Raw genomic sequence first — 20220 nt, 5'->3', positions numbered from 1 at the left:
TCTTATCATGCCTAGTATAGTCTTTGCCAGCCTGGTATCAGAACACTTTAGGTGCTTGCTTCAGATATTGTGAGTGGTGGTATCACATAACCACTACTACGCTGATGCCAAGAAAAGAATCCAAAACCAAACAGACAGTACATTTACAAAAACATATCCTGTGTTCTCACGAAGGAAGAATTAACATTAATTTGATCCACTGAAAAAAACTCTCACACTCACTCAAACCTACAGCACAAATATATTATACTCCAGCTTTAATTCAAAGGGGCTTTGTGAAATGTCTCACTATGACAGCACACACATTCATCAACCTGTTCAGCAGATATCAGACACCACCTGCTGAGTATCTTTAATTCATCATACACACAAAAATACATACTGAAAATGTACATACGTGACAGCACTAGCCCTAGAGCATAACACAGACAGTCTTCTCACTTTCTCTCTCTGTGTCTCTTTACAAGCTCCAGGTGTTATCATTTCAGTGTGGTATGGACTTTACACACTGTGAAACATGTTCTCATAAAACCCCTGTGATTTCAGCCCACCAAGCTCGTAAATCAGTGCACATAACCATCTTTTGCTTACACAGATGCTCCTCTGAAAATAAAACCTCGGCTGTAACAGGGATTTAGTTGTTCAGATAAATGTCACAAATTGAGTAATGTGCCTTCATTATAAGCTTAATTTTTATATGCCATATTTGCCTCAAAATTGACCCACAAAGCCTTTCCTCTGGGTTGACTGCAGGTTGACGCCCACCAAACACCCTGTTTGTTCACACCTTCCTCTGTTTCTGTCTATCTCTCTGCCCTTTCCTGTGCTGAAGGACATTGGGCCCTGTCTATATCACAAGGGCCCTCCTGCTGTCACCAAAGTCTGCCAAAACACACTAGGCAGTTTCCTGTATGGCGTGTATCGCCACAGGGTGTAGCATCAGAGGCATGGAGAGCGAACAAGGGATCAAGTGTGAAAAGATTTGAACATGTTAATCAAACTGCACAGTGCAAAAGTGTTAAACGATAAAGGATTTTCACTCAACACTTGGTTAGAACAATGAACAAGCACGCACAAATGCCCCACCAACATAAAGAAGTTCAAATAAGTTTTATGAATGTCAGCTGAGTTGGTTTCTTTCTGTGAGTCTTGCATTTAGTTTGGCACTGAATGTGTCTTAAAATGGTTAAATTTGGGTGAAAGTTCACTTTTTAGTAGGAGATCTCTTCAAATCTTCAAATTATGAAAATGAAAGAATGGTTCACCCAAAATGAAAATTCTCTCATCATATACTCACCTCATGTTGTTCTAAACCTGTTTGACTTTGTTTCTTCTGTGGAACACAATATATATATATATATTTTTTGTCTGTATGCAATTCCAACAAATGTGGACTGGAGCTTTCCAGTTTCAAGAACATTCAACTTGTGTGCTATATTATAAGTCTTCAAAAATCATACAATAACTTAACGAACGGACTGAATTTAAAACATTCTTCACAATAACCGAATCAGTGAACTGACCTTGAAATCTGTATCCTTCCAATTTGTTACTAAATTATTATCTCTTTGTGAATAAAACATTGTTACTTCATTCATTTTCAGTAAGTAAAAAACATTTTTTGGACTGTTCATCACACAAAATTGTAATATGACTTCATAAGACTCATAATATAGTGGACAAGTCATATTTTATTATACTTTCATGATGCCTTTTTTTGTCAGTTTGGAGCTTGACTCTAGTCCTCATTCATTTTCATTATATAGAAAAGAGTGAAAAGAATATGTTTCAAAAATTTACCTTTTGTGTTGGACGGAAGAAATTAAGTCAGTTTGGAACGACATGAGGGTGAGGAAACTATGAAAAACCTTTCATTTTTGGGTAAAATGTTCAAGACAAGATATAGTATGAAGGGAGGAAAGGCAGAAAAAAGAAAAACATTTGCAAGCAAGCAATTGTTCCAAAATAAAGACTTAGTAGGCAGCAACAGATTAATTTTATTTTATATGACATGCATCGTATCAAAACAAAGGCCCGTTGCTGAAACATGAGACCAGGTGGAGTTTATCACCATACTAGTTTACCAAAAGAACATGATCGGAGCTGTAAACTCATACTTTCCACTCATTCTCTAATTGCTTTTCAGTAAACAACATAATCACAGATGTAATTGATAAATCACCGTAACACTGAAATAAAGTTGAACTAAAGGAGAATTCAGATCACAGGGGACCTGTAAAAGATAAATGTCAGCAGCTACAATATGACCTTAAATTCCCACTTCATCATTTTATTAAAAGCACTGATGTGAACAGCGAGTTATGGGAATATCCAAAGGAAATCAGCTGGAATGTGTAAACGGGATTGGAGGGTCAGAAGGCAGGGTTCAGGTCTGGTTGTACCTGGAGGATGCAGAGGGACGATAACCTGCCACACAGCATGCAGAAATGACCCCTGGGTAATTGTCCAATTATGAAATTCCTGTTTTTACAACCAAATGACAAGGTGAAGTGACTAGTTCTGGGTAGAAAGCAGTGGGGTGGTGTGTTTTTCGATGGTGGAGGAGGGTCTGTGTTGTTTCTAGCGGTTGATTTGTGATCTTACAGTGGAAAATCTTTTGGGGAAGCAGCTTTTTATGGCAATAATTTGCAAAAGCTCAAGCAAAGACAGTGTTTTGCCAAACGGCATGCCATTTAAACCTCAACTTGGACCTCATCCATGACCAGAAACAATTTTCCTTTCATAGCTATCACATGCCCGTCAAACCCACGCACATATTCGTTATTCACACTCAGGTTGCATTAACCTATTCTTTGTTTTACCTTTCATTTGAGAGATCGTCTGCTTGCTCATTTGATCTGGAATCACAGAACGAATGGGGAAATGTATGGAGAAAAGTCACAGATAAAACCACAAGTACTGAATGTGGCCCTGTATTCCCGGTAAAGCATGTATACAATGCAAAGTTTTCCATTTACATGATTTATTATGTATACACTAACTAGAATGCACACAATAGTTTTTTTTTCTCGTTCTTCCCAACATCCACCCACTAAACACACACACATGCTACTTTTCCAGGGTTGTAAAGAAGGCAAGGCATCTGAATCAAACGAAAATCAGTCAATAACCACCGAGACAAACAGCTTGAATAGTTTTTTCAAACAGATAAGTAGGCCTATGTAAAGGCATGTAACCACAAGAGCCTAATGTCACATTCACACACTCAAATTTCAATGCCACGCATAATCCAGACAAGATTACATAGCTAAACTACATTTATATATCTGAGACTGACTCTGCCTAGAGTCAACAAAGAGTCCCTCCCTCTTAGACACTTTTGCTTTTATGTTGCTGCAATTCACATGTTTATGAATCTGCGATCAAAGGATGAGATTGCAGATTATGAGTTATATGAGCTTTGAATTAAAGCTCATATAACAATTCTTGTTTACTTTGCTATAGACAAAATCTTTTGATTAAAATGTTAAATGTTGTCGCATTAAAGTTCTCTTTTGTAAAGGGTTTATGTGTTCTTAAATGAAAGTGAAAAAAGTGAAAGTGAAGTGATATACGGCCAAGTATGGTGACCCATACTCGGAATTCGTGCTCTGCATTTAACCCATCCAAAGTGCACACACACAGCAGTGAACACACACACACCGTGAACACACACCCGGAGCAGTGGGCAGCCATTTATGCTGCGGCACCCGGGGAACAGTTGGGGGTTCGGTGCCTTGCTCAAGGGCACCTCAGTCGTGATATTGAGGGTGGAGAGAGCGCTGTACATTCACTCCCCCCACCTACAATCCCTGCCGGCCCGAGACTCGAACCCACAACCTTTTGATTACAAGTCCGAATATTGAGACATTTTTAACTCACATTTTATAAATGCTTAATAAATATATTTGTTCATACTTATTTCACTCAAATTCACATTTCATCAGAGTGACCGTTTCAGCCAGATTAATCTGAATCAGAAAAAACTAAAAAATTGACTTGTTGTTTAGTTGTGAACTGAGCAGCAGTTCTGAACAATTCACTAAGTGAGTCTAATTCAAATCACTAATACCAGGTACACAGTGCATGATTTTCAAAGTCATTAGATCACTGTTCTTCTCACTACACAACTGTCTGAAGTACCATGGTTGCTGTTGTGTGCATACTACAGATCTTTTTTTTTTCTTCTTTTTATCAAAAAAATGCAGTCTGTACCCAGGCAGAGAGATGCAGAACACAAGATCCAGGGGGCGTGGTTGGATCTAGATCCAACTCCTCCCACATTACATATACCTGAACCTACCCGTCTCCACCCCCTGATCCCTAAACCTACCATCTCCACCCCCTAGATGTGGATCCAACCCCGCCCCCTGGATCTTTGTTCTGCAGTGAGGGGCTACTGCAGGCAGAGGCTGTTTTGTGAAACTTTTGCACTGATTCATTAAAAAGAATCTGTTCATAAGAGTCATTTGTTCGCAAATCAAACATCAAGGCTCACACTGTTTGCTGCTGCCTTCAGGAAACACCAGCGCACACTTTAACGAGATGAAATCTGACAAACTCGCATATGGATCTTTTCCTGTCGATTGTTGTCAAAGTCTGGAGCTCTTAGAACTAATACATCTTGGAGGGTCACTGTAACTAATCGCAGGCATGTAGGTACTGGCTTGCCCTGCATGTTAATGTTGTGCACTTGGGCAGTGTACTTAACCTTATCTTGACCCTAAACTTAAGGATGCTGTCTTTAAAAACTGTAACAGTTCTAGTTAGAGACAAATTTCACCTAGTGAGTAATCTACAGCCAACTACCTTCAGGCATTGAACAGTACACCTAAATCCACAGTCAGATCAGTGCTGACACAGAAAATATCACTACAAGTGATGATAAATGATAGTGTAGTATCAGATACATCCAGTACTAAAGCAAATGATCCCTCTGAAATCCGTCTGGAGTCATAGCACAACTGCTAACACATATGCAAACACACATACCACACACATCACCCAGTGATTTATGGCACGCAGCAATGCCCGGCCTCTGACATGGTGATAAAGGGACGGAATGCATTTGTTCCTAAGTGGGGCTTTCCCATTAAATCACCTACTGACATACGCAGGCAGCTGGGGGTTGTACTGTACATCACCACAGAAACACTGGTAAACTTTACCCCTTTAGATTATACCCTAGTTTGATACTGGTAGGGTATAATAAAAATATGGCTACTTTCATATTATATAATATGCCGAAAGCTTCACGTCAAATAGATAATATGTCTGAATATGCAGTGTTCATGAAGAAATACCCAGATGACATACTCTGCATCTGATGGACATTATACTATCCCATGAGACCACAGAACAGGAGTCATCACATTTGAAAACGGCAGAGAACAGCAACACATCCTAACGTCATAGGTCACATAACAATGGCATTATGGTAGATTGTATTCATAATAAACACATGCATACTTACATACTGTACAGTACACCACCATTTAAAAAGTTTGGGTTCAGTAAGATTTTTAATGTTTTTGAAAGAAGTCTCTTCTACTCACCAAAGCTGCATTTATTCTAAAATAATAATAATAATAATAGTAAAATCTTATTATAACTTAAAATAACTGTTTTATATTTTAATATATTTTCAAATGTAATTCATTTCTGTGATGGTAAAGCTGAATTTTCATAGTGTCACATGATCCTTCAGAAATCATTCTAATATGCTGATTTGTTGAAATATTTTTTATTATCATCAAAACTCTGCTGTACTGCTTAATATTTTTGTGGAAACTGGGATACATTTTTTCAGAAAAAGTTCAAAAGAACAGCATTTCTGTGAAATATAAATCTTTTGTAACATTATAAATGTCTTTACTGTCACTTTTGATCAATTCATTGTGTCATTATTGAATAAATATTAATTTATTGACCCCAACATTTTGAAAGGTAGTGTACTTTGATTTCACTGAATGCAGTACAAACTGAAAGTCAGTTCATAGAGGAAGTTTTTTTCACCCATTAGGCAGTAGCAGGTGGTGTTAGTGGGAGGGACAGTCTCATTTTAGAGAGCATTTGATTGGATGAAAATCTGTCTAGTGCAGGAGTCATCAGCATTTTGTTCCATTTTCCCTGAAAAACACTGTAAACTTCAAATGCGTTTATCTGCAAAATGTGAACGCTTGCACTAGCATTTGGACTGATTCAACGCTAAAAGCCACAAAACTATTGATTTATTTAATGGCTTCATAAAGACAAGGTTGTGATGATGTACTGGATTCAGCTGCAGTACTCACAGTTTAGGTTTGGGTTTGGTGGGGAGAGGTGGAGCCTTAACCGCTGAAGGTGATGGAGGTGGAGCCGCTGTTTCCTTCACACTTGAAGGTGACTGTAGACTCTCATCTGGTGGCTTGTTTAAGGCCTGACCATTTTGTAGAGGTTTGTCTGAAACACTTTCCTGAGGCTCTTTATCTGTGGAGACCTGAACAGGAAGTGCGGTGACGCTAGGCCAGATGTCCAGCTCATTGATCTGGAAGCCCTCAGCACTCGGCGGGGTTTTGGGCGGAACTTCCAACAAACTAATCTCAGTTGGTGGAGGAGGTGGAGGCGGGAATGATTGGTTGTCCTCAAACACACTGTCATCCCCAGATACACCATTGCTGGGCAACTCTTCCGCAACTAGAAATCCAAGATAACAGAAGACATAGTACAGTTCATTATAGGGTGAGAACAGATTTCTTTTCCTATTAAGTGGGTGATGAAATCCAGTTGGTCCACATCACAGTGCACTTCAGTGGAATACAGAAGGAAATATGGGGTCTATGAGTAACCGGGGAAATCAGTTCATAATTTCGTCATTGTTGAACAATCAGCTTTTACAACACTTTAACAATCATTGCAAAATGCTGAAACACACCTGCAATGGAGGAAAAACTACCCATAATCCTGGATAAACTGTTAATCCACACCCAAAACCTAATCCAAACCTATATCAGACATGAAATCTGGCTGAGATTGTCTCAGATTTACTTAAATGGCTCTATAGTAAACTTAAGGCTTAAGGACTTCTGAAAATATAAGTACACCCACTCCATCATGCAGTTTAAACATTCATGCCTCTCCTGTCTTTGCCATGTGACACAGCTATCAGCACATACTGTATCCTTTCTCCTCACCCACACTCCAATCCTGGAGTGTTGTGGATAGGATGTGGCTGGTCGGCCTCATGCAATTGACATGTTTTCAAGATGAACCGCAGTGGGCCCCAAAAAATGTCATCGAACGATCACAGATGGAGTTGCTATGCCTTTTTTGGAAAGGGCATTTTAGTCTTTTGTTACTACTTTGTAAATAAAGTCATTATGATTCCTGTGTTACATCACTTATATTTACTACTTAAATTTGAGAGCATGCTGTAATGTTGAAACCATCAGTTAGTACAGTTAAGCACAGACTGTTACTGTGCTTAATTTTGTTGTTTTCAGAGGTTTATCATTTGGCCTTCTTTCAACTAATGTCATATTTACATATTATACTCAAACAAAAGAGTTTTGGACTCAGGTCATAAACAGGAGCCATTTATTTTTGTCTAAAATGCTTTATGTAAACATCAATACAAGATATATTCTTTGAAAGTCTTTATTTGAAAAATATTCTTTCTTCATTATGAAAATTCTGTCAAATGATATGCTACTGTTCAGAAGTTTGGGGTTAGTAAGATTATTTATACATTTATTCACTGATCACTGTTTTTTTTTACTTTCTCTTTATCAAAGAATCCTGTAAAAACAAGTATCAAATTTTCCACAAAATTGTTAAGCTTTACAATATTTTTGCAAAATTACTACTAATAAGAAATGTTTCTTAATATCCACATTAGGATATTAGAATGATTTCTGAAGATTCATGAGACACTGAAGAGCTTTGCCATAACAATACAATTATTTATTGATTGATTAATTGAGAGAGACTCCCCAAACATGTGATTGGTTGTGTATATACTAGTGCTTTCAAATTATTAATCGCGATTAATCACATCCAAAATAAAAGTTTTTGTTTACATAATATATGTGTGTGTACTGTGTATATTTATTAAGTATATATAAATACACACATGCATGTACACATTTAAGAAAAAATATGTTACGTTTATATATTAAATAAATGTATACATTATATAATTTATATGAATATAAATACATACATGTAAATACATGTAAAAATATATGCTGTATGTGTGTGTCTTTATATATACATAATAAATATACACCGTACACACACATATATTATGTAACAAATACTTTTATTTTGGATGCGATTAATCGCGATTAATCATTTGACAGCACTAGTATATGCTTATGTTATAGACAGACGTTTGCTACATATTACACTGTTTGATAATTTATTTATTTATTTTTTAACATGAACATGCTTCTTTAAATGTGAACCTCTTTATGCACCAATATATCACCAGGCAAGTTACATATTTACATTACCATGAACTTTGATCTCAGATATAGTTATTATACAGTGTAAACACACCTGGGGTGACAGTGAGTTGTGCCGTGCTATTATCTGAGCCGTATTGGTTGGTTGCATTGCAGCAAAACAGACCTCCGTCTTCAGGGAATGCCTCTGCGATCACCAACGTACAGATTTCCTCTGCAAGACCAATCACAGGAGCCGTCAATTATAGAGTCATCAATATCACAAGAAAAAACAGACTAGAAATGAATTTAATCAATTACAGAGTGACACACACACACAAGCTTAAACCATTCAAATGAATTTGCTATACAAGCTACCATAACTGCCCATGTTTCACAACATAATCTATTGCTGCAATGACGCATCCAGCAATGTTTTTTCCATAGATATGAGAATCACTGGAAAAATTACCTGTACTAAGTGAGGGATGTAGACAGGTGATAGACAATTAAATAGACAGGTGTGGTGAATCTAGACAGGTAATTGATGGTTACAGAGGTGATTCAATAGCAGAGAGAAGTCTACTGCAGCAGACAGAGACTGTAGCCGTTTCTCAATACCAAGTTCGCAGAGTCTGGACTTCCGTCCTTTCGAGTTTGGACTTGCCAAGTTCGACTCAGAAGAACGAACTCTCGAGGACGGGAGGACGAACTGAATTCTGGGTTATGGCCCGTATCAAGTCCGCACAAGTCACCTCTCGATGCATCCTCGGTAAAAGGGGCGGATCAAGAACACATCTGGGGATTTGAACTGGACTTGGCTAGATGTGAACTTTGAATTGGAACAGTACTTGGGCAGCGACTGATGACGTTTCACAAGTCCACAAGAACACATTTTCATGTTTCCTACGAGGTGATTCAGTAAATTTTGAACACCAATTCAGTCACTAGCAAGGGCCTTGCTAAACACTAAACACTTAGGCAGTGATGACTCAATTACCTGCAACACCATTACAAATGACGAGGCTCATATTAAAATGTAGGTGGTATTTGTCAACAAATATTGTTTTATTACTTTCATTAGTTTATCATGCATATTCGCTGTCACTGTTAAAATGAACAAAACCATTATATGAACGAACTAGTGAACAGACTGAGACATATCCAAAGATAGAGGTGAGATTTAGAAGGTGAGCCATAAACATGTACCGATAAGTGAAAGTATGTGACTCATAAGCAGTGTTGACATGCATGTAACCTGTTCATTTGTTTTGTTAATCAGAGATTTTCGAGTCATATCTCGTCCAAACTGCATATTGCATTGTGATGATGTCACAAATGTTAGGCTTAGAGAGAATTATTATCTTGATAAATCCATATGTACACATGTATCTGGAGGAAAGTGTTTTATGAATAAGAGGAGTGGAAAGAGGGGAAAGTGGAAGCAGGAGTAAAAAACTCACCGGGTTCTGCTGCTGATCTTGGCTCTGATGAAAAAGCGATATGGGAATTAAGAGAGAAACACAACCACCATAACAAATCACTAGTTATCAGTCTACCAATAAACCAAACATAGTTTCTCAAATAGTTTAAATAGCTACCCAAAATGGAAAATTCAACATTTATTAATTTTGTTTCAAACCCAGATGACTTACTTTTTCCCTTAAACACAAAAGGAATATGAGGGTCACTCTGAGGTTTTCAAGTATAAAATAAGCATGTAAATTTATCATACAAGATATATTAGAAAATTGTTTCATATGACACAGAAAAAAAAAAATCAAGTCATACAAGGGTGAGTAAATTATGAAAGAATTTTCATTTTCATGCTCTCTGAGTTTCTCTTACTCTTCTGCAGGATGCGGAAGTCAGGGGAGTCCTGGATCTCCTGGCCCTCTCGAAACCACTGAACCTGCAGAGGAAGACTACCTCTCACACGGCACTCCAGAACCACCACCTGACCTTCAGATGCCTGCGCGTCCTGCAACATCTACAGACCAAGAGAACCACAGGTTAACACAGCAAAAACAGACTGAGAGGTAAACAAAGGGAAAGAGAACAGACAGATGAATGAAAAAACTGAAGAGACAGATGAAAAGGTGTACAACCACTAATTCTGCTCTTTCTTCATCACCTCTTTTATTCTCAAGTACATACTCTTTCAGACTGACGACATAACATACATAGAGGCAAGAAGCTGTCAGCAACCCATAAAAGTAAAAAGGCGAAGAGTAGTTTGTTTATACATGTGCGTGTGAGTTTCTTTCTGCTGTGTGTTCGTTCTCTTTGAAGCTTTGTGTAAGTGCGTGTAGCATGCTTGTGGTTACACGTGACGTGTTATAAGTTTATTTAAAGTTCAAGTCAAGAAGTATGTCTATACAAACTAGCCATTTTATTTGTGTGCCTGTTTGTTTAGGACTATGATGATGACACGAAACCATCTATAATAAAAAGGCACATCTTCTCATTAAGAAGATTAAAGTCTCTCAGATGAAAGACAGAGTGGGATAATGGAGAGAAGGGGGGGCTAAAAACTTTTTTCTTTAAGGAGGTGGAAAATGATTTAGCACAATAAGCAAACATAACATTTGGCATTGAACGCTGAACCCCTGCCTAGGCCTGCACAGAGAGTCATATGAAAAGTCACACACACACAGAGAGAGAGAGAGAGAAAGAAAGCCCGGAATGAATTGGAAAAGCTCATACAATGATTAATCCATCCATTTCTCAAAATATGTGTGTGTTTTTGAAAGCTGCTAGATCTGTGTGTGTGTGTGTGTGTGTGTGGCTGTGTCATTACCTTAGTAAAGGTAGGGGGCGCTTTAACAGGAGAAACACCAGCATAGAGTGAAGAAACTGGACTCTGGACCTGACAGAGCGAGAGAGAAAGAGAGACAATGTGTGGTTATTATGGATATTTCCAGAAAGTGTGAGTTTTTATAAGTCCATCTGCTGTTGTCATTCCTGATGCATTCCTGTCTTTCAGACATATTTGTGCATGTGTCTATTTCTCTGTCATTGTAGTAAATAACTTATTACTAGTTTACTAACTTTACAAACTTATTTCTTGGTTTTAGGATTTATTCTTGCAGCACTCTAAAGTAAGCAGTTTCAGTGCCAAAAAAAGAGGTATAGTCTGTGTGTGTATTTCTTACTCTCTGTGGTGTGGAAGAAAGCGGCTGGACCAGTGTGGTGCGATGAGGTTGGGCCTCTGGGCTCTTTGGTGACGATGTGTGTATCGTCAAAGAAACTGAGCTGGTTTTCCTCTGAGCCCTGCATGAGAGAAAATATTAGCAACATTCAGACCTGAAAGAACAAATCATCAACACTACATAGTCATCCTTTAAGAAAACATTTAGATACGGTATAAAGTATAGAACACTTCTCTCATCTTGCAGTATTCATGTACATTTGAACCAAAAAAAAAATTGCGCTTGTGACTGAAAGAAATGGGTATTTTGAGTCATCCTGGCTGAAAGTTGAAAACATTTTGTCAAGCAATGACAAGTAAATCAATCTTTTTGCTCTGTCAGAGTCCATTAAAATTTCTCCATGTGAAGTTACATTTTTATTATATGTGACCCAGTTTAGGGTCACATACTGTATAACAAACCAAGCAAAAAATATAGAAACAGCTGGGTTATATTTTTCCTCAGAATAAATCAGTGGTCAGAATTTGTTTCAGTGGTGGTCAGGGTTATTATCTTTCACTAAAACTAAAACCCATTCATCTATCCATCCATCCATTTCCAAACTGCTTTATCCTCTGCAGGGTCACAGGAGGCTGCAGCCTATTTCAGAATTTTGGACCACAGGCGTCTCAGGCCATCCTGAATGAATGGTCAGTCCATCTCAGGGCCCACACACACATTCACACACTCACCTACAGGCAATTTACAGTGTTCAATTCACCTATGCTGCATGTGTTTGGATTGTGGGGGAAAACCGAGATTAAGCTGAAACCATAAAAGCATTTTTGTTACTTATAAATTAATAAAATGAATGTTAACCGAACTAAAATAAAATAAAAAACAACTTAAATATTTAATTTCAACTAGTTGCCAAGGCAACATTTCTCATTTTTTCAGTTTAATTTTTAGTTTAAATGTATCAGGTTCAGTTTAGCTTGATGTAGTAAAATATCGAAAACAAAAACTAAAATTAAAAAAGAAAAGAAAAAACTAAACAGACTTAAAAATAACGCAAATACAACAAAGTTACAAAAACTTTAACTAAAATTAAAACTAAAATGGAAAATATAAAAATAAAAACATTCAAAATATGAATTAAAACTATGATAATATCTCAATAATTTCAAAAACACTACAATGTTAGTAAAAAAATATGTCTACTGTTATGTTTCTGATGCCTATGGGCAGATGTTTTTATAGTCCAGTGATTTTAATAAAAAAAAAAAAAAATTGGAATCTTTGCCAGACTTAAAATGAGAGTGATATCCTATTTGAGCACATTAAAAAACCTATATTCACCTCTATTGGGTGGATACAGGTTCATTTAAAGTCTTAACAGCGTTTGTCTGATTTTTAAAACACTAGGTAATTTAATTTAAAGTGAAAGTTTCCAACAGCAAATATATAGAAATATAAGTTAAGACAAGTTAATAGATGGTATAATGTTGCAAATTGTTTACATGCTCTCTGTATGGGGTAATTCCTCTCTAACACGCACCAACTTACACACACACGGTGAAGTAATATCCACTCCACTGTGTGAATTTTCACTATGCAGTTTGCACCTTATAAATGACTTTGGAGCCAGTGAAAGCGTAATCCCAAATGGGTGCGATGATGTCACAGGGAACCAGACCCAAGCTCTTAATAATTTGTTTAAACAGAAAGGAAAGACTGATTGGCCAGTAGAGGCAAGAGATGACAGGAAGAGAAATAAGCGGATGAGTTCAGAGGTGACTGAAAAGAGTTCAAGCGATCACACAAATTAAGAAGATTAGGCAACACAATTCCTAAATTCTTGATTGATTATTGGCCTTCTAAGACAGCTTTGGCTGTTCTTTAAGGTCACTTCATTCCCAAACAACTTGCCATGTTCTTCAGGAGGAGCAATACAAACTTTCATGGCAGAGGATAAATTAGGGGCTATTAGATAATACATAGTCAGGGCCAGTTAAGCTAAGGCCTGAGGTCAAAGGGTTAAAGGTCATGCGAGGAACAACATGCTGAAACACACATACTGTGGCATGGCTCTGGACCTAGACTTCGACACGGATCCTTCACCTTCTGAGTCTGAAGAAGAAGCACCTTCACAGAGAGAAACATAATGAGAAAATGGAAGAGAAAAACATTCATTCCTGGTTAAAACATTGCATGCTGCCTTCCTTTTACTGCAAAATAGCATGAACAAAATCCAGTAATTTTTCATAGGAATCCACATGAAGAGGAGTTTTTTATAAAGGTGAAAGAGTTCACTGAGCAGATTTCTCTCATGTTCACGTTCATGAATTGATCCCGCTGACCAACAGAAACCTGCTTGGTTTGAATGTGACTTCTGTGTGAGCTGTAAATTCTTGATGGATTATTGGCCTTCAAAGACAGCCTAATGGCCTTGGCTATTAAGGTCAGTTCACACCCAAACAATCTGCCACGTGCTTCAGGTTAAATAATAGGAACTTTTTTGGCATTTGGTGAATTAGGGGCTATTAGGTAATACATAGTTAGGGCCTGTTAAACTGTCAGCTGAGGTCTAAGGTCAAAGGGTCAAAGGCCATATGAAGAAGAACCTGCAAGGATCCTTCACCTATGAGTTTGACAATAAAGCATCTTGTTTATTTTCTTACTGCACCTTAATACTATTAAACATCATCTAATTAGAAAAATTTTATTATTTAGTGGTACAGCAAGTCTGTGTGCTTTATGTTTCATCTTAATTGCATGTAAAGTGTTGCTAAACATTAATTGTTCATATTTATACACATTATAATACACATTATTTTTCTATTTCTAAACATTTATCCATTTGCTCATCTCTGCCAAAACCTTTTTTAATCAGTATTGTTTCAAAGGTAATTTTACTACAAACTTGTGTAAGATAATTCTTAGCAGACAAAATATCTTGACTGAAGGTTATTTTTAATATCCTATTGACAAACAGTTTATTTTTTCCTTAACTATAAACCTCATTACATTTATTAGGCTTAAAACATAAAAAAAGAGAGATTTAACTGTGACCTCACCTTCAATATAGACCTCTGCAGAGGTGTTGTCTGCTCCCAGTGCGTTGGAAGCTACACAGGTGTACCTGCCGGTGTCGTCTTCAAATGCTTCAGTTATCACCAGAGTGTGCAGGTCACCATCACGACAGATCTGGATATCAGGGCAGTGGTGCAGCTCCCGCCCCTCACAAAACCACCTGTCCAGTGGAAGAGAGAGGATGGCATGTCAATCAATAGGAGTACCCAATTATAGAGCTAATTGTTAACAAATGCAATGCAGTGCAAATATGCACTGATTTATCTCTCAAAATATGAATTTTGCAATTGGGAGGAAACAACTCTCTCTCTTCCTTCGGCTTGCTCCTTTTATCAGGGGTCGCCACAGCGGAGTGATCCGCACAACCGATTTGGCACATGTTTTACACCGGATAATTGGGAGGAAACTACTAACCTATTAATCTCAAAAACTATCAAAAGTGTAGCTGTGGTGTATGTGTGAGAAAGAGGCAAAATAAATGTAAATGAAAGACTGAGATCATGTTTACTGTAAATCTACCGGCCACTTATGTCTGCAATCAATTTTCTCTTCCAGTCTCTGTGTGTGTTTCAATCTGGTATTACTAAGCCTGGCCAAATCTCTCATCTGAGGGTGAATCAGCTCTAAAGAGATTGAGTGCAGATTTCCCTCATTAGAGTGATATTTCCCAGCTCACCAACACTGCAGTGCTGTTTAAACCATATGATTCATCAAAAAGACTTTTATCAAAGCTTAAACACTGTGCTGGCAGTCAAACTTTTCAGTGTTAAAAGTTAAGTATCTCTGTATCTGAAAATGCATAGTATACACAAAAATTAGGCAGTATAATATTTTTTCAATTGTTGACTATTGCTAACTATTTTAGACATTTAGCATTTTCCAGTGTTTAATGAATTGCAAGTAGTCTATATTTCCACTACAGACGGCTGTGCCCTTAAATAGTGTAACTATACGTTTAAGTAAAGGTTATAGGGGGTGATTTTGAAAAAGCCTGCGTAATTGCTGAATTTGTATTCTTTGCTACTATATAATAGGTGAAAAATACTATATGAAAAAAGTAGTATGTCCAAATTCACAGTATTCATAAAACAGTAGGCAAAAAGTATGCGGGTGACCTAACTTCGGCAGGATTTTGAAGTGAACATTCAATGGACCCTTTCTATCCATGAGGGATTGTTTTCTCTTGGATCTCTTGGATAGTTTTTAAACAGGTTTCCAGCTGCCATTGGTTGGCCAATCAAATAGCCAAACCCCCAATCCATGCCATTGGTTGCTGTGCATTGGTTGCATGTCAGCATTGCTATGTAGGTTATACTCAAATAAACAGTGTTAAATTAGTGCCACATTATTTATTTATTAGATAAAAAGTCACTATTACCTTTTACACTATTACAGAATTGTGAGATGTAAACTCAGAAACTCAGAGAAAAAGTCAGTTGCAAGGTTTAAACCCACAGTTCTGAGAAAAGTACTCAGAATTACAAGATATACATTTGTGTTTTGTGAAATTTAAACTGGGGGGGGGGGGGGGGGGGGAATCAATATTAGAAAAAAATGTAAATCTCACAAATCTGCCTTTTTTCTCAGAATTGAGAGAAACAAAGTCAGATTTGTGAATTATAAACTCAGAACTGTAAGGAACAAAATCAGAATTATGTAATAAAAACTCTCAATTACCTTTTAATTTTTGTTTTATTCTGTGGCAGAAATAGTTTACTATAAATATGGTAGGGTATTGTAATGTTAAAAATAAACAAATATAGAATAAAAACATTATATATATTTCCATCTTATCTGTGCTTTTCAAATATTTCTGATGAAGCAAAGTCCTGACAATTAATGTAAAATACTGAGCAGAATCTCTAAAATAGCTGAACACAGAAATGTAAATCAGTGTGTCTTTGACAAGTTTTTTTGCTTAGTCATGACATTAAGCGATTCTCAGACAGGGAGGAATGTTTAGATTGATGTGTGTGCACAGCTTGGAATATGACACATCAAACACTCACACACCTAAAGCAGGGACACCGCACTTCACTGTGACGCACAGGTCTGGAAATCGTAAAGTCTGCAGGGAACGTCCTTTACTTACCACACACACACACCAAATGCAATTTCTGTTTCTATAAATCAGTTACTTGAGATGTGTGTGTGGGTCTTCTAACCCGCCGAGGCATAAATATGAAAACCAGTATACCTGTCTCGAGCACCTGTGAGTGTATGTTACGGGAAGCAACGACACACACACATATAAACACACAGTCTGGGTCATAGCAACTCTAAACCAAGCCTCCCCAATAATACAACATATTGTGCAATTCATTCAAGGTTTCTTTGTACTCAAAGTGTCTCAAACCACTTTCATCCATTCATCCACCCTCACAGACACACATACACACACACACACACACACACACACACACACACACACACACACTTTAAAATGTGTCTGAAGTTGTCTGGAATTAATTCTGGTTTAAGCGCACAGCTGTTCATTCAGCTCGTCTCCGGATCTTAAAATACTCTGGGACATCATTAAGACATCTATAAAGAATCCAAGAATTCCGGAGCCTGCTGAGTCCGTTTCATTCCATCCTGGAAGTCGAAGACTTATCCATTTTCTGCTTCATTCTCGTTACCAAATCTAATTCCTTTGTCCATTAAAGGGATAGTTCACCCAAAAATGAAAACTCAACCTAATCTTTAACTCAAGGTTAATCTTTGAAACACAAATTAAGATATTTTAATGAAACCTGAAAGGGTTCCGGACAGGTAACCACAACTTAAAAATCCAAAGAGGTTAGAAGGCCACCTAAAACATTAATCCATATAAATGCAGTTTAATATTGTAAAGTGATACAGTCACTTCATATGATGAACAGGTTTAATTTAGGCTTTTTTTTTACGTCTAATCAGTGATCATAGTCACCACTGATAAGCTACTACTAAATATATTACAGAAACTTAATTTCCTGTAAAGCTGCTTTGCAACGAATTGTATCGTGAAATGCACTATGCAAATAAACTTGAATTGAATTGAATTGATCGACACATACACTGTATAGTGCATATATAGTAGTAAACACAGGAGCACGTGTGTGCATGACACATTAGAACAAACCTCATTGGTTCTAATGCACCATCATATAAAGCAATCATATCTCTACAGAAAACTCTACAGCTGATTTGGATCAGTTCAAACTGTTTTGGTTACATGTACTTTCAATGGAGGGACAGAAACCTCTCAGGTTGTGTTTTGTGTTTCAAAGATTAACCAAAGTCTTATGCGAACGACATGAGGGTGCGTAAATTGTAGAATATTCATTTTGGAGTTATATATTCCTTTAAATTTCTATCTGGGTTAGATCTGCTTCTTTTGTCTCTGCATTTGAAATCAGATCCCAAATATTATTTCTTCCTCCGAGGCTATAAAATTGAAGGATGTCTGTTACACTACAACTGACATGTCTGTTCTGTGTGCTTTTGTAAATGTTTAAAACCGTTAGAATCACTTTAGAACACTTTTGTGAATCCTGGAAAGATTCCAAGACATTCCAAGGTTTGGCGGCTCTGTTTCTCACCCCTCTGCTGTTCATGGCTCGGACAGCAGCACCTAATCTATCACTCATCCTCTTTGACTCGTCAGTACACACAGAAAGACAAGCTGCTCAAGCAAGTATGTCAACACATTATATCATATTTATGGATTCAAATGTTATTAACCATGTTCAGAACTGAGGGTTAACGGTTGATTTAATAGCATCAGATGAAACACATTAAGTGCGCAGTGTTCAGTTCTCTATATTCATTTTTCTAGAGAGGTCTCTCCACCTCTCTACAGGCTCATGCAAGCCTAAAACACTCATTTTTCTAGAGAGTGAGAGTTATGGCTGATTTTACAGTGCCAGGACAGGTGTGTGTGTCTGATTCACCACAGCATCAAACTAGCTTTTTGGTTCTGTGAGGGGAATTTTTCCCCTTAAGGATTATTGGTGGTTTAGATTCAATTCCAAAAACATAAAACACTTAATAAAACTAATTAAAGTTTTAGAAAATTGATGGCACAAGAAGTGATGTAAGACATGTAAGACTGGTGATTACATGTTGTAGAAATGATATCTAACGGCTATAGTTTTCGGTAAACTGTATAATAATTATAATCAAGGTACAAGGATAGTAAAGGTGAATTTCTATTTTACTGGCAACAGGAATGTGATTTTTTATTTTATTTATAAATATATTATTTTAAGGTAAATTAAGGTAAATTGCTTGGGAAACACTTTAGTATGGGGACCAATTCTCACTATTAAATAGTTGCTTATTAGCATGTATTATTTACATATTGGCTGTTTATTAGTGCTTATACAGTTGGGCAAAAAAGTATTTAGTCAGCCACCAATTGTGCAAGTTCTCCCACTTAAAAAGATGAGAGAGGCCTGTAATTTTCATCATAGGTACACTTCAACTATGAGAGACAGAATGGGGGGAAAGAATCCAGGAAATCACATTGTAGGATTTTTAATGAATTAATTGGGACATTCCTCGGTAAAATAAGTATTTGGTCACTTACAAACAATCAAGATTTCTGGCTCTCACAGACCTGTAACTTCTTTAAGAGGCTCCTCTGTCCTCCACTTGTTACCTGTATTAATGGCACCTGTTTGAACTCGTTATCAGTATAAAAGACACCTGTCCACAACCTCAAACAGTCACACTCCAAACTCCACTATGGCCAAGACCAAAGAGCTGTCGAAGGACACCAGAAACAAAATTGTAGACCTGCACCAGGCTGGGAAGACTGAATCTGCAATAGGCAAGCAGCTTGGTGTGAAGAAATCAACTGTGGGAGCAATTATTAGAAAATGGAAGACATACAAGACCACTGATAATCTCCCTCGATCTGGGGCTCCACGCAAGATCTCACCCCGTGGGGTCAAAATGATCACAAGAACGGTGAGCAAAAATCCCAGAACCACACGGGGGACCTAGTGAATGACCTGCAGAGAGCTGGGACCAAAGTAACAAAGGCTACTATCAGTAACACACTACGCCGCCAGGGACTCAAATCCTGCAGTGCCAGACGTGTCCCCCTGCTTAAGCCAGTACATGTCCGGGCCCGTCTGAAGTTTGCTAGAGAGCATTTGGATGATCCAGAAGAGGATTGGGAGAATGTCATCTGGTCAGATAAAACCAAAATATAACTTTTTGGTAAAAACTCAAAGGAGGAGAAAGAATACTGAGTTGCATCCAAAGAACACCATACGTACTGTGAAGCATGGGGGTGGAAACATCATGCTTTGGGGCTGTTTTTCTGCAAAGGGACCAGGACGACTGATCCGTGTAAAGGAAAGAATGAATGGGGCCATGTATCGTGAGATTTTGAGTGAAAACCTCCTTCCATCAGCAAGGGCATTGAAGATGAAACATGGCTGGGTCTTTCAGCATGACAATGATCCCAAACACACCGCCCGGGCAACGAAGGAGTGGCTTCATAAGAAGCATTTCAAGGTCCTGGAGTGGCCTAGCCAGTCTCCAGATCTCAACCCCATAGAAAATCTTTGGAGGGAGTTGAA

The 20220-nt window shown here is 37.6% G+C and overlaps 1 pseudogene across 1 annotated transcript in view; it reads right to left on the bottom strand.

Moving 5' to 3' along the window:
- Positions 1 to 20220, bottom strand: part of LOC306879772 (palladin-like) — an 84740-nt pseudogene that overhangs the window by 31550 nt on the left and 32970 nt on the right. The window contains exons 3-10 of the transcript XR_013785881.1: positions 14632 to 14807; positions 13633 to 13699; positions 11579 to 11696; positions 11224 to 11292; positions 10272 to 10413; positions 9887 to 9910; positions 8539 to 8658; positions 6294 to 6675 (exon numbers count right to left, since the gene is read on the bottom strand). The product of XR_013785881.1 is annotated as a palladin-like (transcript). The remainder of the gene's footprint in view (positions 1 to 6293; positions 6676 to 8538; positions 8659 to 9886; positions 9911 to 10271; positions 10414 to 11223; positions 11293 to 11578; positions 11697 to 13632; positions 13700 to 14631; positions 14808 to 20220) is intronic.

This window comes from Barbus barbus, assembly GCF_936440315.1.
Source record: "Barbus barbus genome assembly, chromosome: 14".
Taxonomy (NCBI): domain Eukaryota; kingdom Metazoa; phylum Chordata; class Actinopteri; order Cypriniformes; family Cyprinidae; genus Barbus; species Barbus barbus.
The sequence above is the reverse complement of the archived record's forward strand: the minus strand, read 5'-3'. Positions and strand labels throughout refer to the sequence as shown.